Consider the following 26,263-nt stretch of genomic DNA (forward strand, 5'->3'; position numbering starts at 1 on the left):
TGAAGCAATGATATTAAATACACAGTAGACACAAGAATGACACACATACCCTTGATGGCAGCTCATATGGATGGAATTTATTGATTTTGGGGGCTCATTCTCAGTTTACAATTGAGTTTAACTAGGCAGATTAGGGCATTGGTGGTTTGGATTTGTGGGTATCGCCATTTTTATCTATTTTTCCCCTGGAATGATTACAAATGCACTGAACTATGTTTCACACTCCCTAGATTCTTTAGTCACTGTATGAGAGTCAAATAGGTTATTATTTCTTTAAATAAAGGGGATGGGTCAGAAAACAGACATGGACAGTGTTTATAGACTCTGGTACTTGGTGGTATTCCCAAGTGTATGGGCATGGCCAAACCGCACTGTGAGTTTTCCTCTGTGTAATCACATTCCACCACCTTGCCAAGGAGTAGCTGTACCATCTTGGTGGTGTTATTGTGCCTCGGGAAGGCCCAGAGGCCCACCCAGGCCCAAACTTCAGTACTATGCCACCACTCCTCAATGCCCCTTTACACTGTAGCGCATTGGTCACACACAAAAAGAGCATGCAGAGAGCAGCTTATGTAACAGAATTTGGGGGAACATTTAGACACGTTGCATAGCAGCACAATTATATGTTCCTGGTACTCAACCATATGTTGGACATACTGTACTATATTATGTTTGTGTTACCCAATATAAAAGTCTAATGTTAAATAAATAATATAGCCAGCATACTACAAACAAGTTCCTGGAATCACTACATGCAAATTATAGTTACCTAGATTGTGGCTTAACTGGTACTGTGAGTGGCTTGGTTGCACTTTGGCTTGCATTTGTGTACAAATTTAACCAGGGATCAATCCGCTTGGAGTTTGTATGTTTTTCCAAATGTAATGCAGGCCATACAAATATGACCTGATTGTCCATTGTGCTGACAGCAATCAAAAATGCCCATCAGCGAACATCGATGATCGGCGAGACTTCAGGGAACCAGGGAAATTCAACATGTTAAAAATCCCCAACTTGCCTATTCCAACCATTTTCGGGTCGGAATCAGGGAATCAAGATTGTCTACCATGTTGGATTTCTGCGATACCCCAGCGTCAGCAGAGCGGAAAATTGCCCCAATACAGGCTAAATGTATGGGCCCCTTTACATATTCTAAAGGTTGGCCTTGTGCCAGTTTATATGATCACATAACTACTCAGTGACTTATATATAAGGAGGCCCATTTTCCTCCCTATAAATTCCTGTAAATAATATCTGTGTATACTATTCAGATGTCATCATTTCCATATGTCATAAGAAAACTTGTACATCATTATTATAAGGAATAATGTTCATCTTTATATTATTATGGATAATAGAAGTCCAAGGATTTCTTTGACGTGTATGAAAGGTATGGTCATGGAATATATTGGTGACTGCTAATCTGTTTAGCGGCCGATTACGGTGGCACATCATGGAGAATTGAATCTCCCCCTTATAATTTACAGTACGCTATGCATTAAACCATTCATTTAGACAAATAATAGAAACATTTATTATATATCTCCACTTCTTCCTATAAAGCAATGCATGGATATTTGTTTGCATATTTAAATTTAATTAATTTTACAAAAGTTGTGTAGTCATTCGTAGTAGACCTTTTTATGTTTCCTTTTTATTTTTCCTGCCTTATCCGGATCTGGAGAGAAAGTGGACAAAAAGCTTTAGAGGGGCAGTGTCAGAGACTAGATCTAGCAGTATATATTATATACTTTACACTTGTTCTTCCTGGAGGAAGGAATTTGTTAATATATTAAGTGTATAGTTGTAGGAAGTGATTGGTTGGGTACAGGAGGTCGACACTCAATATATGTAGAGTGTGTATGTCAACTCCACAATGCCAGCGCTAGAATACTGACACGGGTAAGTGTCATGTTTAAAATTATAACACCCGCACAGATAAAATGCTATAAAGAACATTAAACCTGTGTCAGGATTCTGGCACCGATATACTGACATAGGGGCTTATGCAATAGACTGCAAGAATAGCAAAAATCCCGCACCTGCAAGGTTTTTCCTGCAGGTGCGGCTTTTTTGCTATTCTATTAGGTGCGTGTTTTTTTTTTTAAACACGCGCCAGGAGGTATTTTTTCACGCACCTCCTGAGCAAGTGTGATTTTGCCTAAATTCGATGATTTTAGGAGAAATCAGTGGCACTTGCTCTGACACCCCGCGGCACCCCCCCCTGAAGAGTAATTAAGCAAGTGGAAGTATCCAATTAGCTTAATTAGTCCCTAATTGCTTACCTTCTGCAGCGCTGTCTTCTTCATCCTGCGTTGGAAGCCGGCTCTTCTGCAGCAGCGGTGAGTATGTCAGTGTGTGTGGTGTATGTAAGTGTGTATGAGTGTGTGTGTGTGTGTATATATGTGGGTGTATGAGTGTGTGTGTCCCACTGTCAGTGTGCCCCTGCAGTGTTTGTGTGGCTCCCCAGAATGGGCGCTGGGAGAACTACATCTCCCAGCAGTGCTTGCCCCTCCCACCAACCCCTGGAACCTCCCAGGAGCCCCCTCTCCAGTAAGAAGAGAGAGGGGAGGCCACTGGGAGCCACGGAGACCACCGGCAAAGTAAGTGAATTTTCTTTTTCTTAAATTACGCGGTGCAGGGTTTTCAGAACTGAAAACCCCGCAACCAGTATTTTTGGAATTGAACACTGCGGGTATCAGGAGCGCGCATACCCGTGGAATTCCTAAATGGGGCGCGAGGTTTTTATCTCGCTAAACCTCGCGCCCAATTGTATAGTCAGTGCTGACCTCATGACCGCATACCTTAATGGAGTAGGGTCCTCTGTACAATATTCTTTCTGTTGATGCTGAATTACTGTCTTTCAGAAACTAAACTGTCCTGTCGATACTGAGTATTTCCAGTGTATGAGATAAAGTGCATGGAACTGACACATAGCGTCTGAATATACAACTGGCAGGCTAAATCCATTGTATCAGTTGCAAGAACAGAGTAGTTTCTACTATTTTCTTGCACTGTCAATGTGTACTGCAATGAAAAGCTTAATATAGATTGTGTGTATTGATAAAGGGACAGATACTGATGCTTTCATACACTGGCGGTTCTTACTGTTCAGCCAGAGCTCCAAGCAACATGTGCTGCCACTTGTACAGTCACATGCCATCTGAGCTGAATACCTGATACCTGAGCCAAATAATGCAGCCTGATGATAACCAAACAAACTAGGAAGGAATTTTCTGGTTGTCCCTACAGACATCTGATTGACACTAATCGGATGTTATTTGGAATTGTTGGTCATTTTAGGCCTATGTACATAGTAATTTGTGACTAGTTGATCTACAGTGACCCGGGTATGTTCAGCTTTAAAAGGGACTATGCTGTTAGACATCGAGATCCTCCAAATCCTCTCACTGTGGTGCTCCCAACTTATGGTACTTACGGAACTCTATACCTTGCCTAACCAGACTTTCCCCAACCTTCAGTCTTTTATGCTCTGTTAAAACCCCCAACCTTTCACTATAGCCTATATCTCCATCACTTGATGCCACACCCTCTGGGTTTTTCTGTCATCTCCTCATATAGTGCCACTAGCTCTTATTGTCTTAGCATAGTCCTCTACCAACTAGACTGTACCTAGCAGAGCCCTTTCTGTCTCATGTTTGCACTTCCTTAGTCAACCTTGTATGAACTTATGAGTATTCTGTAATTATATATGACATTATTTGTATGAACTCTCATTCTGACTGATGCTACGGAGTTTTACAGCCCTTTATAAATAAACAATGATGATGGCGAGCCCCATAGTAATATTTATAGTAGGAGAATTACCTTCTATATGTTTTAATGATAGGTAGATAATATTTGTACAGTATTTAATCTAATGCCCTAATGGGCAATATCATACACCAATACTGAATTTAGACATAAAATTAAAACATAACTATGACAACACACTAAATGAAATAAAGAAACATGCACAAGTATAGGTGCAGAACATTTGGTCAAATTTATTTGTCAAAAATTTGCAAGGTGTGGAGGGAAGAGGAATAGTATTGTATCACAGTAAAGAATGTCAATTACAACCAGCCTCGTAACTAAACATTTGTTGGTGAACTATCCTCCCTCAAAGCAATTTATGGTGGACCCACCCAGATATGTGGGGCCACTGAACCCTAGCAAAGTCATCTAAATCCACCAAACTAAAGGAGGGCGCACACATCTAAACATGGACAACCAATTCTTTACCGAGCCATTGTTAACCATCACCAACAATAAAAAAACAGCACCTAAACAAAAAAAAATCATGGCAGGAGCAAGGGAAAGCCTTCTGGACAAAGAGAGAAACAGGAAGCTACACAACTCTTTTAACAGTTAACCAAAGACACTCCCCAAGTGACAAACCAGCCATCATACATGCTGATAAACTAAACCCATCCACACTACTTTAACTTCTTGCAACCATATACAATAAACAATAAACCAATAAACCATGCTCATTCACACAGTATCAGCCTAGGGTTTTAACCCACCTCAGGCTTAAAGTCATCTTTCATTTGCCATAAGAGCCGATGACCCACTTGGTTTCATACATAAATAATGAATGAAGACTGAACTTAATATGACTACACTTTATTTCAGTGGTTCCCAACCTGGGAACTATCCCTTGAGGTGTTTTTTTGTGTTCTTTTAGTGGGCATTACATTTTAAGTGGGAGGCAGGGGATGTTGGGTGACTTCTGAGCATATTAGCTGACCCTTGGTATAAATAATGACGTTGCTGCATGTGGGTGATAAATAGCTATCTATATTTGTGTTAGTAATAAGCAAGCCTTGCAGTAATAGTAACATGGGCTGACTAGATGACAGAGAAAATTAAGTATCGCCAGAATTTTGCAGATTACATACAATTTGGATTTGTTTAATCGCCAATGAATAGTTACCATTACGCCTTTGTAAAAAAATATTTTCATATGAAGCCATTAAGCCTTCTAGTTTGAGTGAACATCTATCGAAGAAAGAGCCAGACAAAACCAACAAGGATATTTTGTTCTTACAAGACATGAAAGCCAAATTTGAGAATTGGAGTGCAATTTTTAAAAAGTTAGTAGTGGACATCTTGCTTTTTATAAAGTTTCATTATTAATTGCAAAATGTGTGAAACTAGGAAGGAAGGTGTAGAGAGCGGCTATATGGATCAACTTGTGGCCACAGGTGAGAACTTGTTTTCTTATTTCTGCTCCATACACTCACTCTCTAGCCATCTGCCTTTGTCTCTCGTTGTTGGCTTGTTTCTTGTTGAAAAGTCTTTTTGGAGTTTGTAAGTATGGAACCAAAATTTTTTTACAGTTTATTTTTGAGATTGATGTGAAGATTGACTTATTTTGTTTGAAAATATAGAGTATAGACATTGGATTCTTCTGTCTGCCATATCTTGCTATATTGTGGATAATTGTGTGAGAGATGGTGAGTGCGATTGGCCGGGCATTTGACGGCAACAGAGTCTGGACAGGTGCCAGGTGGGGGAGAGACTCAGGTGAAACTCTCCTACACTGGATAGTATCAGGGATACATCTCACTGTGAAAAGCACCTTAGACACTTTAAGGCTGAGCTTAGCAGAGTGTGGAACACATGTGTCTGTTCAGGGCCGTTTCACCTGACGAGGTGATAAGTTTTCCCATAAGTGGAGTAATTTACTTAAATAGGGGAGCGACCCTGTTGCCATTGTATTGGATGCAGAGGCTGGACTTTAAAATAAAGATAAGCCTTTACAATGGAACAAGGAAAATCCTTAGCGGATAAAGATTCTCTAATGGAGATCCCGCACGGCAGTCCAGCGAGTGTGATGTATCAGAGATATGAAAGTGTGACTGTGAAATGTCTCAGGAGATGGCATTCAGAATACCCTGACATACCGTTGATAGGAACCATTGATTTAGAGAAATTTAAAGGATTAAGACATAACTTGAGAAAAAGAAGAGATGAATAGAAATCCTATACATCATGGCTGAAGTCTAGTTACACCCCTTCACAAGCCTATGTAGCACAAATTTTATATGAAGTAGATAACAGGGGAACTGAACTGTGCAAATAAAGCCCAAGCATGTTCCTTCCCAGATAACACAGACATTGTCCTTAAAAACAGTAGTGTCAGAAAATCCAGACCCATTAGAACATGCACTTTCTACAGTAAAGGCATTAGCTAAACAACGTTCCCCAGGTGCACCTGCTCTGGATGGAATATGATAGAGCATTTTACAAGGGTCTATTGAACCATAAAACACATGTATGTGATTACTATGTTAAAGGGGATGATGGCATATGGAGGTTGCATTACAGATCAGGGAGAGGACACGGACAGGCAAGGTGTATAGGGATGCAGTCAGGAAGTCGACGGTCAAAATGCTGACCACCAGCTTCCCGACTGAGTAATCCTGACAGGGGACAAATGATAGACGTCAAAATCCTGATGTATATCATCCCTATGCCAGGAGCCCGATGCCCGGGATACAGAATGAAGGTAAGCAGGGTGGTGGGCGCGGACAGCCACGAGGGGAGGAGGGTTAGTTTAGGGGCTCCCGGGGGGGTACTTAGGGATAGGCACCCCTCCGGATGGGTTAGGCTAGGGAAAGGGGGGTGAGGGTTAGGCACCCCCCCGGGAGACTTAGGTTTAGGCTGCGGGGAGGGGGGGTTAGGTTTAGGCACTTAGGAGAGGGTTAGGCACCCCTAAGAGAGGGGTTAAGGTTAGGGGGGGAGAGAGTGAGGCATAGTTACCATACTTACTGATCAGGATTTTCATTGGTGTTGGTCTTGCGGCGGCAGGATTTGAACCACACCGATCCCGGTGTATATACCTACAACCCAGATACCAACACATATGACACTACATATACTGAGGAGGGGAAGATAATTAAGCACAGCCTATGCAAAGCTAAAATGGATAAACTTGTTCTTTGTAAAAAGAGATTTGATACAAAGATGAGACCACATTATGCTAACTTGCATCCAGACACTATTACTACTTTGAGACAAATAGTGTAAAAACTAAGAAAAACCCCATTATACCAGCCCCTGTAATAATGGAACTATAGTAGAATGGTAACTACTAGGGAGGGTGCTCAATGGTCTGTTAATGCCCCTTAGACCAAGACTGAGTTAAATCAGATATGTACTGAATGTACAGACTGCAGGAAAAAGCCAGCATAAGTCATAAGTAAACTTCAACCGCTATATAAAACACACTCACCAACACATAGTGACCATGATACAATTATTTGCTGGTTTGTTTACTACTGAGGAATATGAGAAACTCATTCATGAAGCAGGGTAGGGGAAAGATACTTTTAAGCCAGCATCAGACATAGATAGTGATGGCTTAGATCAGGAATGGAAGGAATTGATGAGAGCCTTTACTATTCAATTCCCATGCCACCCTCATTGGGGAAAATAATGATCAAACAAGAACCCACAGAATGTGTAAGAGAATACTGGATGAGGTTTAAAACTAAATTACAGAATCATGGAGGGGTGAAAATTTATTTGAAGACAAGGAGCTCCTTCCGATGTTGGCCATTGCTTTTGTTGAAGGACTTAGACCCCATATAAACACTCGATTGACGATTAATGATCCACTGTGGTATACAAAAGACCCAGAGGATCTGGCAACGGTGGCAGTACATTATGAGGATAATTTTGCGGCAAAGAAATTGCAAAATGAAACCAAGCTTATAAACCTACAGGTCAAAGCTGTCCAAGCCACTTGTGATGAAGCTAGAATAGTAAGAAAGTACATCACTATTCCAACATTCAGAGATACCATTAGTCCGTTGAAGACAAGGAGCTCCTTCCGATGTTGGCCATTGCTTTTGTTGAAGGACTTAGACCCCATATAAAAACTCAATTGACGATTAATGATCCACTGTGGTATACAAAAGACCCAGAGGATCTGGCAACCGTGGCAGTACATTATGAGGTTAATTTTGCGGCAAAGAAATCGCAAACAATGAACCTACAGGTCAAAGCTGCCCAAGCCACTTGTGATGAAGTTAGAATAGTAAGAAAGTACATCACTATTCCAACATTCAGAGATACCATAGTCCGTTGATACCACTTAAAATTAAATTTATCCCAGAGCAACAGGAAGATTCAGATCACTTTGTGACTGTGGATTTTCCCTGGAAAAGCTCACTGTTAATTGGCTTTCCAAATCCTAGAGTGAATATTGTAGCTTGCTGTAAATACATTGAGACAATAGGAAACATTTATGAACCAACTAACCATGAGTGGAGATCTTTCCTAGGAGCGGCACTGCCAGGTGACATTGATCGAGCTGCCACCTGGGCAGCAATGGGCATTAACACAGATCACTCTGTTACTATCATTCGTAACATCTTGAATATTAATAACATTGTTTCTCAATTCATTATTCTATTTCCACAGAAAAATGACTCCCAGAAATGTTTTAAAGCTAGGCAAACAAATCAAAATTGGGTAAGAAATGATTACAAAAGGTCTGCATCGAATATGAGAATATGAACAGCAGCCATAATTTGCAATATCCAACTAAACGTTACACTTTAAATCAGTGGGTAATGAAAAATGGAGGTTCGAAGGAACACTTTAAGGACATACCGGATTATTTCGAAAGGAGTCCAATTCCTGATGTTAACCCTTGTCAAAGCTCTCCACAGCACAGTGCAACTTCTGATTAATGGATTGAGGGCCTGATTCAGACCCACTCGCAAGCGCATAGCGCTCGCAATCAGGTCGATGACTGGGCAGTGCGCACGCGCAAGCCCCAGAGCGAGTGAGAAATCACTTGCTCTGCAGCTCGCTACAAAGCGGGACGGCTGTCGATGTCGATCGACAGCTCGCCCCGTTTTGTAGGCGGGTCGGGGGGGGGGGTGGCTGCAGAAACGGAGGCATTTCCGAAGGAACGCCTGCCGTTTGTGGGCGGCCCTACTGACATCACACGTGATGTCAGTAATGAACTTCCTGCCCTATTAGAGCAGTACATTCACTGGGGCTTGCGGTGGACGAGACCCTACCACAAACCCAATGGTCGCGACCATCGCCAGGCTGCCTGCTAAAGGCGTGGGTGGTCACCCACAGCTTAGCGAGCGGCCTGGAGGCCGGGGTAAAAAAAAAACGGCCCACCCTGCCGTGAGTTTTTTCCTCTGCAATTACTTTGTTAGAATTACTTAATTTTTGAGAAATATTTTGATATTTTATTTTCTGAACATTTTTAAGCTAAGTATATGTTTACTAATGTGGTTTGTTGTTTTTGGTATATGTAATGTACAACTCCGGAGTATAATAATATGATTAATTAATTAAGAGGTACCTCTCGTAATTAATGCATTTAACAACCTTATGCAATTTTATATTTACAAGTTATTACTTAAATGATCATGATCAAGGTCTTACTATGTTAATATGCCTACCCTGATATTATTTTCAGATTGATCCCTGTGGTTCTGCAATTGTTGAATTGGAGTGTCTCACACAGAAAACCCTTTCGCTTTCATTTTTTAACACTAAAACAAATTACCATGTACCTCATTTGTAGAAAATATTCTGTTAGAGAAATATTACCACAAGGAAATCATTTTATTTACCATTTTTCTGGGTAGGGAAATTTCACTGTTGAATGACAGATATCTTGGCATGATCAGGAAATTCCTGTCTTGTTGAAAGTAGGCAGTGAAGCTGACGCTTATCAGCTGCATGGGAGGTGGTGCAGGCAAAGCCGTAACTACACTTTTTGGTGCCCTGTGCCAGAAAGAGCATTGGTGCCCCCCATTTTTAAATAGGGACATACAGTAAGTGCACCTGAAAAAGGGTCATGGGGAAGGGCCAGGAGATGCTGGTGATAAAAAAAGAGGAAGCTACAAGTGAGAATGATAATTAACAGGAAAATTGACAGGCCTGAACACTTGCCTATGAATGTAGAGTCCGGCCTACATATGCTAGCTCATTTCACAGCTTATATGTTAAATAGAGAATGGTTTTCTCATAAGCATCCCAGTGAAAAATATACCTGTGCTAATCATGCCTGCTTTACGAGTTCCAGTTGGTATTACAGTAATGACAAATGTTTTTAATGAAGGATCAGACTTCAGTTCAATTAAAAAGAAATATGTTTTCTTGACTATGCAAATTGTAAGGGTGCTGCAGGAAATAACACAGCTTTCTTTATGGCATACAGTATATGGGATATATTTATACCAGTGCAGGCTTACCTGTACCTAAGTTAATTTTTCCTTATCGACTTTTTTTCTGGTGGAAAATGTTATTTCAGAAATTTTTACTGTGATGGACCAAATGGTTTACAAATTGATTCTATTAATCAGACAGTGGAGGAAGTTGCTCAGATTAGGAAAGTGGCTTTACAGAATAGGATGGCACTGAATCAGTTGTTGGCAGCAGAAGGTGGTACTTGTGCAGTAAGAATGTTGCACCTATATTGATGATAATAGGGCAGAAATCGTTGGACATTTGAAGAAAGTTGGAGAAATGCAGAAAGAATTATGGGAAGTAGGAGGAATGAGGAGTAGTAGATGGCTGGGTATAGGTATTACCAAACTAATTTCTGGAATCATACAGTATATTGTGTGTGAGACAGTGGTGATAGGTATAGCATACCTAAGTAGCAAATGTCGACTCAGTTATATGTGAACGGTGTTGTAAAAGGATCAAAAGAAGATAGAAGCACAGTATGAGATGATCATTGTGGTCATAGATGAGGAGACTCAGGTCAGGATCCATTGGCAGAGGAGAGATCTTAGATTCTGTATACTGAAATGGAACAATCCTATGAAAGTTTCAAACACTACTGCATGCTGATACATATCAGATTCTGAGCGAAGAAAAAGTTGTCATACATGAGAACTTCATACTGTATATGAACTAGGTGATGAGGGAGGTGAAGAAAGAATATGTTACACATGAATTAATTGCTAGCTTCAACTAGCTGTATTATTCCTTTCTTAGCCACACTGGAAGGTTCATTTAAAACATAAGGAGTCCCCTGTCTGGTATAGTGAGTATTAGCATATAATCCTGTCCTTTTGCAATTTACCCTTTCCTTTGGTGTATGTCTACCTACTCCTTCCTAGTGATCATTTGAGGAAGGAAGTATACCCAGCTGCAGACTATGTCTGGCTTGGATACCAAGATGTGCTGAACCACTTACCAGAATACATAAGGAACAAGAACTCTGTGCAAAGGTTATAGGGACTTTTTAATGTATAACTCATAGTCATATGATTATTGCTACATGACTATAATGATAAATTTGGATATTGTCCAATATGACAGTAAAATAGTTCTTTGATTGGTCTCATGTCTTTAGGGGAGTATGACAATGACAATTATTTGACTGACTTATGTGATATTAACAGCTTGATATATAAATGTATACAATGATTGAAGTTGTCAGTTGGCAATAAATTACTTTGTTAGCTCTGTGTATGCTACACAATAAATGTACAAAAAGACTTCATCATTTTAATATGATCATTGCCATATCACATACCATTGGGAAACCATTTTTCTGCCAGTAGTGAAAGAGTTTGTCCGTACTATGATGGGGCCCAATACAAGTGATATAACACAATCAGTTTTCCTCAGCTACTGTATTACACTGTTGATAAAATGTAAATGATTACTGATGTTGAACGCCAACTTTAAACTTTGTAACATCGTGCTAGAATGTTTCATCAATGATTTTATAGAAGAACTTATTCACTAGAATGCTAACCACATATACAAAAGGCTCATTTATATTTCAAGTTGTGCTAAGTTTCTTTTGTTTTTACATATTATAATTGCAATCACATCAGGCTCAAGACAGTTATTAGTTTTGCTAATATTTTTCAATAACTACAATAAATTAGCATTTTTAAAAATAAATAGAAAAAAAAAATCAAAGCAGTTCCACCAGGCTGACAGCATTCGTTAACCATATCTAATTGTGCTTATGTTTTTAATAATGCTATTTCTTGTGTTCCTTCCAAATGAAATAGACAGAATAATAGAAAAAACAGCATTCTTTGTCTATTTTGATAAATATTATTTCATGCAGTTGGTGCCAGTACAGGGGACACTAGACTGAAAAAGGTTGGGAACCACTGCTCTAAATGAAATAAAGAGAGAGACACAAGTATTGGTGTAAAAAATTAGAACAAATTGATTTGGCAAAAATTTGCAAGGTGAGGAGGAAGGGAGGATAATATGTATATTGGCACAATAAATAGAAACAATTAACAATCAACCTTGCAACTAAACAAATAATCCATTAATTAGTGAAGCACCCTCCTTTAGAGAAACTTAAGGTGGACACACCTGGATGAGTGTTGCCACCAAACCCCTGCAGGTCAACAGCATCCAATAAACTAAAGAAGGATGCACCCATCTAAACATGAACAAAATATAAATCTATGTCCAGCCATTCTTAACAGCTACAGCAAGGCATTTAAACCTATCGTACCTAAACTTACAGAAATGAGAACCCCAAAGATACAAAAACTGGAAATAAAACAGCCATACCCTTCTCATTGTGATCGACCCCATTGGGTCGGTACATATGGGCATCTTTGAAATGGGTGAGACCATGCTCCACCACCAAACCACCATTCTCCCTAATGAACTTAGCCACAAACAGATTTATTTTACATCTAGCCATATCCATTATTGCTTCACTTTCCCTTTAACGCCAGAGCTAGAGGCACTGAGGCCCCATTTATGACCAAACAACCTTGAAAATAATCAGGCCCCCATATAGGGAATAAATAAAACTCCTTTGGGGCACCTGCTGATGGAACAGCAACAAGCTGCCAAAGTTTTATGGTCAGTGGGCAAGAATTTGCTTGCATGTGCCTTACCCAGGCAGATGTTATGCCAAAAATAGCCAAGTCTCCACCTTCCAAGAGACTGATTCTCCTGAGTTAGCGCCCACATCTCAATTGGTCAGTCTTGTACTGCCACAACTTACATAACATGATGTCACACTTGACTAAGACATCGGTGCGGAGCAATGCTGCATCTGCTCTTTTGGAAGCTGCCTCAAACTTGCTGACATTCAAGGCCCCGTGAAGGACCAAAGAGAATGCCAACTTAAACAGGCCAGCTTCAAAAGGTGAAAAATAACCACCTCAAGAAGCAAGGGCAAAAAGGTCTAAATCTATGGGGTATCTCTTTTGTCCTCCGGGACTGAAAGGACAAGATTTCAGGGCCTTCAATAGAAGTAAGTTCTTAGTAGAGATGGGCCTTCTATATACCCAAATAGGAAATACCAGCCAAATTTCTAGTTGCCACCACTCTAGTGCACCCATGTGAGTAAAGGGCCCACAAAAATGACAGCATCAGTTGATTTCCTGTTTTACCTCCAGAGGCACTAGAGGCTTGAAAATTCTCCCATTAAACCCATGCAGATTTTTAAGCATTATGGGTACTTAGAGTAATGGCTCTTAAAGCCAATCCATTCATGCTGGCTTGGTAACCTGCCAAACTTAAGAGAGACAAGTGGTACCAGTTGGAACAGGCACAGGTTCACTAAACCGGACCCAGTCAAATCTACAAGCAGTATGAGTCACCAAGTTTGGGACATGACATTCCTGAAATATGACACAAACTGAGAGACGGCTCTAAACTAACCTTGTTAGAAGGTGAAAAATCAACAGAGAAGAAGCTCTTTGCTGGTTGATTACTTGGACAATCCATAGTTATTACACCAGAAAAAAAAACACATTAGAGTCATATATGTGTTCACCACAGATTTCCATAGAAACCACAATAGGGAAAAGTTCCAGCATAAGGAGGTTCTTGGTTAACCCATCCCATATACAGTCTACTGGCCAAGGTGCAGCACTCCAGGACCCATCCAGAAAAGCACCAAAACAATTAGCATCAAGAACATCCATAAATAATGACCTGAGAATTGCTCTGGACAGGTAAAAGACAAGACCACACTGAACTGCTGTAGAAAGGAATCCTAGATTTTCAGGTCCTCCTTAATCTCTGCCAAAAGCCTGATGAAATGATGAGCATTGACCACACCTGTAGTAGCCCGCTCACTCTTATGACAGAACACTTTCCAAATGGTGATCTTCCAAGAAGCGAAATTAAGGAGACCCAGAATAGACTGATCCTAATGAAGAGTCAGCTTCCCAGAAACCAAAACAGTAGCTATGGATAACTGATGCTTAGCAACCATATCCTCCTTTTATCAGCAACAGCAATTCAGAGTATCAATCTCAATATCCAGATGCACAAACTGTACCGATAGGTCCTCCCTTTTATCGGAAACAGCAAACTCCGCAAAAAGTGCAGACTCTGAGAACATTAGGGAGGCACATTGGGAAGAGTCAGCCAAGCCAACAACAAGAAATGAATTAAGAAAGTAAGCGGTGCCACCACCCCCGGGTACCTGACTCCATGCAACAATGCTGAAAAAATGCGCAGGAAACAAAGCAACCTATAGGCAAACACTTGTCTATGTAAAAAAACATCTGGTACTATGAAACCCATAAACTTAAATGATTTAGGATGCAGGGGTAACAAATTAAACACCAAATCAATATCAATGATACCCATTAAAGCTCCTCAGAAGTTGATCTGAACCATAGCCAAGGCTACCTTAAAGAGCTGGTACTTAAGCATTCTATCCTGCTGGTGTCATTAATAAATGCACCAGATGGGTAAGATAAGTGTTGTATTAAATTATATTTGCCCAAGGCCTTTTTGAGCCCAACACTCACCAGCAAAATAACCAGGACCGCAAGAGGAGAAATCGGAAAAGAGCCTGCCATGCTTCCTATCCAAACCTTTTTGCATACCCTTTCCTTAACAATTAAAGGCAACTTCAATGCCTACTTGCGGGTGCCCACACCGCAAATAGAAAGTTGAAAGCCCACCAAAGAAACCACCCCCCAACCATTTTGTCACCCTAGGGTTAGGGTACCAGGTGAGCCATTCCCCTTGGCCCCTAATCAAAGAGCAGAGTGGGTGCTCAAACAACTTAAATAGAGGTGTCATAAAATAACACTGTTTGCCCAAACTGCACTGGCTGTTGTTAAAAGCATAACCACTAGAGCAGCTGCTTGAGGAGTACACCTCAAAGTCAAAACTCTGTGGAAGCTCTAGAGCAGAGGTTCACAAACTCGGTTCTCATAGCACCATGATGGTCCACGTTTTAAGGATAACCATGCTTGGACACAGGTGACTTAATTAGTACCTTAGTATTTTGATTTAACCATCTTTGCTCAGCCATAGCTATCCTTAAAACCTGGACCATTTGGGTGCCTTGAGGACCGAGTTTGGGAATCTCTGCTCTAGAGGGTAGCATGATGTCTAACCAGACTTCCATGTCCTCATTCCTCTATGCCATAGTGGGAAAACCCAACTGTTCCTACTATAACTGATCATTATATGCCCTCCACATGAAACCACGTGATTACTTGAACATTATAGATGCAATGGAAATATGTCTAAACATTTTCATGCTCTTTAGGTAGGATTTCAAAGATAGTAGGACAAAAAAACAAACATCCTGACAGGCCAGTTTCTGCAAAACGTGTAGTAGTTCTCCCCGATACACTCTTTCCACTTAGCAGCCACAAGCTCTTTTTTGGCCTTGGACATGAGGGCAAAAATATTGACATACTTTCCCTTTTGTATAAGAGACCTCGATCCACACCGTACAACACCGCTACAGGTGCTGCTATAACAAAATCTACTAGAATGCCTTCTAGACCTATATCTGCTGTGTTTGCTGTGCCATGCTTTCTAAACTTTATGCCTGCTTGACCTACTGGAAGAGTTACTAGAAGTGGATGATGAAACAGTTTTTTCCTTCAAACCAGCACAGTCTTAGCACAAAATCTTACCTGAGGTACCTGTTTGTTCCTCTACCCATGAATGGTACATGACACCAGCAGCTTTAAGCTCAGGCCAAGGACCCACAGCCAATTGATCTACAAGAGGATGAATAGAAATGGTGAGGGGAAAGTAGCACCTGTTCTCGACAAAGACAATGAAGGGACATAGGCTGAACTGGCAGAAGAGAAGGAGACAGGAGACAAAGCATTAGCAGTTGAGGGTAAACCTAAGGCTTGCATAAATTGACTGAACAGCAGATTCAGATGAACCTGCACTGAAGACAAGGGAAGCCAATGTAATCCAGCAGGAACAAGGGCATCTCCCACCACTACTGGTGTATAGTAGAATAGAGTGACAATGACCCAACAAGCACAACAGAGGACCCAGCTGCTGCTACAGGATTGAAACCCAAGAAGTTGGAAAAATCATCCCAACCACAGCTGCAGTGGTGGCTACTGTCTCACCAGATTGTAAGGGGGGCTGGACCAAAGGAGCTGTGCTGGAGATCGCAGGGCCAGTGACCACTTGTCCTGGCTCCAGGTGTTGACAAACTCAGCAGCAAGGCTTCCAATTGGGGTCAGCACCACTTTCTGAAATTAATAGAGTCTGATCTGAACTATGCATCCCAATTTTTAAAATGGGGGCAACCGACCCCTCCAGTCATCTGGGTCTTGTACTTAAGAGTGACCCCGAATCCACCAATGTGTGTTACAATTAGCATGATGAACAAAGTCAAAAGGTATCGAGAGTAAATGTCACCCTGCTGACCTAACCTACCTGGCACCTAAAGAAGGGCATTCTTGGCCCAATGATGGGGCAATTGCGAATCTCTGTGCAACACTGAGCAGGAAATCAAGTCCTCACCATGTTGCTATGCAAGCGCCTAGAGGGTGGAACAGAAGTTCCCCCAAAAGATAATACTACCCCCAGGGGCGTAACTATACCTACAGGGGCCCCATAGCAAAAAATTTTATGGGCCCCCCTCTCAGCTCGCGGGCCCCCAATCTCGTCCCGCTCTTGCCCCCCCCTGGTCTGAGGCCCCCCCGCACCCCGGCTTACCTGATCCATGGTCGCACTGTGCAGGGCAGACCCACCTTCCCTCCCGGTCGGCTCCATCTCACTGACTGATGGTGGGAGGAGATGGCCATACCTTCTCCCAGTATCAGCCAATGGGGAGAGCCGGAGCTGACTGGGAAGACGCGACCACGGAGCGGGGAGGCACTCAACCAAGGAGCAGGTAAGTTCAGTAGAGGGGAGTGAGGAGACTGATAGGCGAGTGAGGAGGGTGCGGAGGGAAGGGCAGCGGACAGCGGCCTGGCACCGTAGGTGCAGGGGGAAGGCCGGGCCCTGGGTTGGTCCGGGCCCCATAGAAGCCGCACCCCCTGCACTCACGGTAGTTACGCCACTGTTGATGGCAGATTGTGCATTGCTGAACTGTGGAAGAGAGGAGGGGTATATGGTGGGTGGGAGGTGTGGTTGCAAATTGTATTTTCCCTTATCTCACCCCCACATCCGAGGAGCTCCTCTCGCAGATGCTACAATCGGAACATGCAGGGACAATGAATTCTAGATTTCTGATTAGGATAAATGCACATTCTCATTTTCAATATTTTTTTAAATGGGTTTATGGATCTAAATAAATACAATTTTGTATTGGCAAAAATAGAGAGGTATTGCAGAAAGCTGGGATGAAAAGGTGTGAGGAATACAAGCATGAAGGGAAAAAGCAGAGGTGCCTTGCAGTAGATATTCGCCTTTAATGTATCCTAGTCCTACAATGCAATGTACAAACCTCCTGCAGGCTGCACATATCCTATTAAGGCAACCAATGTCCCTGGTATGCCTGTATACTGTGCTGCTTTTACATATGGCAACAGCTATTACCGCTGTTCCACCGCGGGCCTGGACACCATAATCTGCAGTGAATATTCATTTCTTGCTGCAGATGGTGGTGTCCCAGCCCGGGGTCAGCTGCGGTAATAGCAGGGTGTTGTGAGGAGCACTTTCCGGACCCAGCCGCGTCTTGACCCAATAGACTAATGCGGCTGCGGCCTGCGGGTCAGCAGCGGTAATAGTCGGGGCCCCCAGGTGGTGTGTGGGGAGAGCGGTTGCCATGCTCTTACCTTCCCACGCACGCGCACCGTCTCCTCTCCTTCCTGGACGTTACTCATGAGATGATGACGTCATTGTCATTATCTCGCGAGTCTTCTAGCAGGCGGCTGCGGGCGGCTCACCATTCACTGCTGTACTGCTTCTCCTTGCCGGGCCCGCCTCCAGTGCGGTTAAAACCTACAGAGTGGCTGGCGCATAACTACAGAGGGTTTAGGGGGCCCGTCCACACCAGATTAAATAAACTTTAAGTTTGCTTGCACTCGGGCCCCCCCAGGCCGCGGGCCCCATAGCAACTGCACCCCCTGCACCCTCTGTAGTTACACCAATGACTACCCCCTACAACATGTTACTTGAACCCACAGGGACCTTAGTGTACTCATAAAACCGCAACAGAGCACATGCTGTCCTCCTTGTAAAAGTTCAACAGGACCCAGGACCCAACCATCAAAACAGACAAGGCCACCTCCTCCACCATTCCACAGAAGCCCACAATAACTTTTCAAGTGGCTGTGGCTATTGACGTAACTCGGACCGATACCATGCCATCTAATATTGAGGCCAAAACTGCTCTTGCAAAACCGTCCTCCAGGGAACTTCTGAACTGTTATGAGGCAACAGAATTGGAGAAGCCGATTTGCTGCCCCACATAGAACTGCAGTGTCCAATGTCAGGATCAATGTGGGCAGGCATGGGCAATGAGCAGCAAGAACGCTGCATGGCAGTATGAGATAAAAAGCAAGAAAACCAGAGGTAGGAAAAAGAAAAGAGAAAGTACTGAAAATTATAGCTACAGTAATACAGCAAATCGGGACTACCCTCCTCTGGTGAAAAGTCTTGACGACAAAGAAGGGAACAGGAAGCTGCACAACTCATTTACATCTTAAACCAAACCCACCCACAAGTGACAAACCACTTTATCACCATTCATGCTGTTAAACTAAACCAACCCACGCTACATTTTTAACTCCCTGCAATCCACGACCACACAGAATAAACCATGCTTATTCACCTTATCTCAATATAGTGGTTTAACCCCCCTCAGGCTTAAAGTCATCTGTCAGTTGCTCTATTTAGCAGTACCTATATATTTTAATCTGTAAATAAAAGAAGATGTAATAAGTGAAGTTTCGGTCGTTTAGAATGTAGCACATAGTAAATGTTCTGTTGTAAAACAGCTAAATAGGTAGCTAGAGCTGAACGATCAGTAATGTACAATAATCAGGCAAATATATTTACATATGCAATATAATTATGGTAAATCAGTATTCTATAGAAATGCCGTTCCATTTTTCCCTGATCTTAAAGAAATTAAAAGGACCTTCAATTGTCTTTTCCACTGAGATGATTATAAGTGGACTAACCAGTAATTATCTGTCACTTGAGGGTTCTATTTTAGGGGTAGGACATAAATCATTTTGCGTTCTTTTACTCTTCTAAAAATAAAACCTTAAAGCTGCAATGATGCTAAGTCTTTTTTTTTTTTTAAATTCAAATCAGGTCACAATGTTTTCAGAGTAGTTGGTTACTTGGCACAAGCATCAGCCCCGTCAGTTCTCAAATTCCCGGAGTCACACAACTTTTACCTACTGTCTACTCTTCATAACATTTACATCCCTAATCCCCTGGTTTTATGGTCATTAAATTGGGGCAGTCATATTTGTACCCCTCTGCTGCAACAGTAGACCCAGTAGAAAATAAGTGCAAATTTTTAAGTATACTTCAAAATTGAGAGCCCCATTTAACATTGATGCATAACCCCTTTGGTACTCGCTAAAGGGGTTATGTCATCCTTTCAGTATTCAACAAACAGTGGTAATCTAAGATTACAGCTGTTTGTCACTGCATCGCTCTTGCCATCTTTAGATGGCAAGGGCGAAGCCTTCCTGGCACTGCTGGCTCCACGCCGGGTTATACAGTCATGCATTTGCGCAGATTGGCTGTCGCGCATGTGCATGACAGATAGCTAGTTTGCTGACAGTGATAGGCTTCCAGCAGGTGAGCAGAGGACCCTGCCAACGAGGAGGATGTTGCTGGACCTCGCTGACGAGGTAAGTAATGATGAATACCAGTTGCATACTCTTTTGTATCACTGCGATACTAAACGAAATATGTCGCTGATATTTAGGTTTGTTGTTGAATGGGGCCCTGGGTGTTTATCATTTGTTCCTAGCAATCAAACTACTAAACATGGAGCACCCAGAAACAGGGTATGTGCTTGCCCCCAGCCTCGCCCTGCACATGCATGCGCCATCCATTCACTGCTACTTTGCTCTGCAGAGCAGTGTTGGCAGAGTGCTGTCCTGTGTAGGACAGCGGGACAGTGCCTGAAAAGCGGGACTGTCCTGTTGGAATCGGGATAGTTGGGAGGTATGTAATAAGCTCATCAGTGGAATATACACCTCAATTTATGTAGCTAGAGACAGACGCATCTGTTTTTATTGTCGCAAATAGTGAGTTTTACCATACAATGCAAGCGCAGAAGTGAATTTACACATTTTTGCACAACTATGAGCAGTTATGAGTCATTTGGATCGTTGCCGGATCTTACACTGTGTGAAATGGGTGTTACTGGGTGGCAACAAGAGAATGTCCATATCAACGCACTCAAGAGATCCATCTTGTGGAAGTGTCGTGGGGATGTAACTATTCGGAGTTGTGCCTGTTTCTGTGGGATCTCTTGTAACCAGCATATTTTGCACCAAGCACGAGGACAGTGTAAGTGCTGGCATTTGCGGCTGTAGATCGAAAACAAGTGGGCGGTGCGGCTTCCCGATTGAAGCTGTACGTAAACTGGCATTATCATAAGGTAGTTGAGCGCTTCCATGGCTTCACGCAAAACTAGCCTTTTTGGTTTGACTCGGAATCAGGCCCAACATGAGAGTAAAACTAAACATGTCAAAGTATGAGCATCTTTGTAAAAAACTTATATATAACCATATAGTATGTCCACATAGGAATGTCTGATTGAACTACCCGATGTATCTCATCTGTCATTGTATGGAAACTTTCTGGTATTAAAGAATTGAAATCTTTATTACAAATACAGGTATACAATAGAATATATTAGTACAGATGTCCAAGTGTAGCTCCCTCAGTGTGGACTATTTTGTGATCCTATAGTATGAGCTCCAATAGGATAGGTTCACGTCTACTGTTCACAATCGTAGTACTCTGTTTTAACTCATACAGGGGCCAATTCATCATCAGGGGCGACCTCGCAGCGGGGGATACTTATCATCGGTGCAATTCATCATTGCTCCGGTGCAGGGACAGCTGCTCCGAAAAGCAGCTATCCCGTGTGATTAGTACCACTACCTCAGAGGTCGCCTTGTTACTTACTTCTCCCCGTTGCTGGCTTCCAGGGAGAAGTAAGCTGCCGGGGAGTCAGTGAGGAGACGGTGGAGGGATCTGCTGGGGTCCCTCTTCTCATCGCCGAAGCTTCTTTCCATAGACATGAGCAGGGCTATGAGAACAAGCGCCATCTGAAGATGGCGTTTGTTCTCGCAGGCAAACTGTCGGACCCCTGATGATGAATGGCCCGCATGATGAACAGGCCATTTAGGTATTAATGAATAGGCTCCTAAATATGGGAGATGCAATAGTGCAGAGTTCCCCAAACTCGCATCATTACAGTCCAGGTTTTGAGGATATCTACGGTTAAGTCCAGATGGTTAAATAAAATTGACTGAGGTACTAATTAAAAGTTTGCAAACCTCTGCAATAGTGCATTATTCCTGAGGGATCGCTAATGTAATGAAAAGGGTCATGTGCAAGTACAATAAGTTGTGTAACTGGGAGACTCTGGCCCTGATTCAGAGCCGGACGCTTTGACAGAGCGCTCGCTCTGAATCAGGGCCAGTCTTTTTTTTTTAAGATGATGGTCACGATGGCCTTGACCATCGCGACCATCGGGCTTGCGACGAGACCCTTGTGGTAGGGTCTCGTGGCCGCAAACCCTAGAGAGCTTTTGGCTCAAACAGAGCCGAAAGCTCCCCCACTGACATCACTTGTGACATCACTTGTGATGTCAGTGGGGCCGCCCCCAGATGGTAGGCGTTCTCATGGGATCGCTTCCGTATGGCCAGCCACCCCCCCGGCCCGCCCACCAAAGGGGGCGTGCTGTCGATGTTGAGTGACCGTCGCTATCCAGGTATCGCGCATGCGTACGACGGAGCTGGCTCTATCGTGCGCATGTGCTCTGGGCCACCATCGACCCGGTTGCAAGCGCTCAGCGGTTGCAACCGGGTCTGAATCAGGCCCTCTGTATCAAGCTCAAGTCGTGAGTTATCCTCACAAGAAAAGAAACAGGTTTGAGCTTTAAATGGGCAAACAATGAGTCTGATACCAGGGCCGTAACTAGGGTAGTGTGACCAATGCCATGGCACAGGGCACCACAGGGTAGGGGGTGCTGTTTGAGCCTGTCAATTTTCCTGTTTATTGCCATTCTCACTTGTAGTTTTTTCTTTTATCCCCAGCATCTCCTGGCCTCCTCTATCTCTTCCCTCGCCCTTCCTCATCTTATGTCCCTATTAAAAAAATATTGGGGGGGGGTGGGGTGCCAATGCTCTCTGTGGCACAGCACACCAAAAGTCTAGTTACAGCTCTGCCTGATGCAGAGATGTGCCCTAAAACAATCGCAGCTGCATTCTCTCACGGATCGCAGTTGCTAAAACATGCTAATACCTTTCAAAGCACAGTAGAGCATAAGGACGCTCACTGCTGCCTTCTCATATCTGTCTGACGACGCTCAACAGTGTACACATCGGTAAAGTTGACACAGATCGGTCAACCATGCAGCATAGGCGGCAAGTCTGACCAGCTGCAAACACCGCAGCTCTCATGACACACAGAGGGCTCTCATGCTGAGAAGGAGATCACAATGGCTAATTTATGCACTTTCATGAAATGGTCAGACGCACCTGCATTTGCCTAGTCATCCCCCTGTTACCTCCCCCAAACGCCGACTACCTGTCACTCACTTTGCAAATGGATCCTCTATGCGGGCGTTATCGTGAAACAATCACTGCACGTGGCAATCGCATGGCGCCCTGCGTGACTTAGCTGCTCCAAGAGGTGTAGTGTATCAATTTTTTTTTTTAAATTGTGCATTTTATTCACAACCCTGTTGCAGTGAAACACTACTCACAGTGTACTACGGATTCTGGGCTAGAACTATAACTGTACTAGTATTAGTTATAAACTCGTAAAAAGTCGCAGATGAAGTACAACAGAACTTGCCGTGAGATAAAGCCGCGGCATTGTAGCACTCCGTATTCAAATTCAGACTAATTTGCATACAGATGTACAAATATTGCATAACAAATTAATTAGTGTAATCTAGCAAAGTAGTTATTTTGTTTCCAGTTGTTATTTGTATGAGTAAGACGCACATTTTGTGTGAAAAAGATGCTCATCAAGTCGCACGAGATCTGGCGTGCTGATAGGGGCAGTTTGGCGTGACTGAAGCCACAGTGTATGAGGTCACATCTGTACATATTCCCTCTTATATTGGAAAACATTCTGTAGCTCATGTGCTGTATGTAGCTCATAGTAACCACATTCTGTAACTTTCCCCTGCAGGGGGTTGCTATGGTTCATGGCACTATATGCTATTTTATCAAGCAAGTCCCTTTATTCTATTTTGTGTCTTTCTCCTTTAATACATGCAGATTTTATGATCATTTTATTGCTGTGATCATTGTCACAGTATTCATGTAAGTGTAGGATGCAAATGTAGAATTAGTGAATATATGCCCTATTTAAAGATAATTACTGTTCTGGTGGTTTACTAGATAAAATTAAGTGTTCTGCAAGAAAGTAAATAAATGGGAACTGGAAATTTGAGATCTCTTGCTCAGCCCACGCAATATCTGTTAAGTGAAGCAATTAATGTATTCACAGTGAGAGCAAGCTAGGCATTATTTTCCTAAACAATAGTTATCCATTGAAAGGCATCATGTAATGTCTATAAGGGATTGATGCTGCATGGGTAATTGTTAAATTTATCCAGCTAAGCGCAATAAATGAATACAAAAATAGTTAAAGGTTTGTACTGGAAATATTGACAAAAAGTAATAATTTAAGCAAGATCATAATAATTGTAAAGAAACTTTTCTTTAGTGGTTTCTGAGAAAATAATCAGATTCTTATAAAATATTATAATAATATGCTCAGGTAAACTGACTCTCCCAATTCTAATTCGGATGTATTTTACTAAGATGCCTAGATCTGTAAAGGGGAAACTGTCTTAGGTTCTCCATTATCCTTTCTAGCAATAAATAACCTAGCAAGACAATCTCTTGGGATTATTTTGCAGTCAACATGGTACTAATTTGATTGCAAGCATGTTTACAGTGTTGGCCTCAGGGTCTGGACTGGCCAGGTGGGAGACCGGGGTGATCCCCAGTGGGCCTTGTGATTCAGAGCCTCACCCACTGCCACAGGGGAACGAGGCCAAGGCCACCGGTGCTGATCGTCTACCCGCAAATTAGCAACAAGCAAGCCTCACATGCAATGAGTTACAAAATTTAAACCTGCATCTGTTTCAGAAGTCTGGAGGTCCGATTACAGCTTAATAGCTCAGAACGAACCTTTCTTCGTCGGCTCCCTGGGCAGGAACTTTTCTTTAGTGCTTGTTTTCCAGATGGTAGACACACTACTTTTGCATTAGGAATGTTCATCGGTTGGTTAACAATCAATGATCACTATTGATTCAGTGATTAACATTGATGGCCATCCCTGCTGGGGAGTATGACGGGCTGCAGGTTAATCAGCTCCAGACAGCGTGGTCTTAGTGGCATAATATGAGGGCGTGGCTAAGCTCTGTGCCCATGGGTCAAGCAAAAAACATAGCTGAGAACAGCAATCTCCGCAATTGATGGCAAATCCATCGACCATCGATGGTTGTTTACTATCAATGGTCGATATGCAAAAGAGGCTTGTAGCAATGTACATCATGACACATACACCGGGCTGCAAAGGATCTAATTGTATTTGCATTTCTGTTTCTATATCAAAGACAAAAAATTAACCCAAGCTCCAATGGTGGTGTATTGCTCTCCTTCTCCTAATGGTATAGAATGCTGCACACCCACAGAAAGCTTTGCCAAACTTCCAACATAAACAGAAATGTACACACAAAGAAGTGGGTGGCGCTTAATACACACAGCAGGAAGTGTTAAATGTTGTTTTATTAAAAGTATACCATAAATATGATGAATATATCCAAAGACAATGACATTAATAAAACACCCGGGAGTGGGGATATATAGGCAACATATGATTACAATGATTCACAGAAATATAATACAAATAAGAAAAATATATATAATGATAACAAAAATCCACAAAAAATGTAAGAAGAAATATATGATAAAAATATCCACAGTAAAAATTCCTCTGATAAATGTAGGCTGATGGCTGTGCAACTAGCACCGATGTAACAGAATAAACTGTAGCTGATAAAGTCACAGGGGGCCCGATGTGATAGAAATGTATCCAATTCCCTTGAATAAGCAGATAACACATGAGAGCCGCTGGAGCGGCATCATTCACAGGAGGATAGTGAGTATTGTGGAGGACTGAGTGACTCACACTCCACATCACTACACGTCAGCTATTGAGAGTTTTCATCCAAATGTATTCTGGAATACTGGAAGCTACTTAATATCACTGGGCTATTATCTCCATCTCCACAAATTGCTACAATTGTTTCCCTTTACTTTTTCGTCTACATTTATCAGAGGAATTTTTACTGTGGATATTTTTATCATATATTTCGTCTTACATTTTTAGGGTTTTTTGTTATCATTATATATATTTTTCTTATTTGTATTATATTTATGTGATTCATTGTAATCATGTGTTGCCCATATATCCCCACTCCCGGGAGTTTTATTAATGTCATTGTCTTTGGATATATTCATCATATTTATGGTATACTTTTAATAAAACAACATTTAACACTCCCTGCTGGGTGTATTAAACGCCACCCACTTCTTTGTGTGTACATATCTGTTTCTATATCAGCACACTGTTACTATCAAGACTAGGGAGTGTATTTATTAAAGTATATTTGCCAGATATCCCCTTTAAATATTAAGAATCACCAGGATGTAGGAGGGAGAGAGGTTTCTATGGAGGCTGCTGTGCTGCAGATGGTCGCTTACACGTTAGAGCGAGCCTATTGTAGCCTATGGTCTATTTTTCATTGGATGTTTCACAAAATATGTGTGTTGTGCTGGAGCACTGGCATGGTCTACAAAAGTGCAATATT

This window comes from Taudactylus pleione, unplaced genomic scaffold (assembly GCF_031769625.1).
Source record: "Taudactylus pleione unplaced genomic scaffold, aTauple2 ptg000039l, whole genome shotgun sequence".
Lineage (NCBI taxonomy): Eukaryota > Metazoa > Chordata > Amphibia > Anura > Myobatrachidae > Taudactylus > Taudactylus pleione.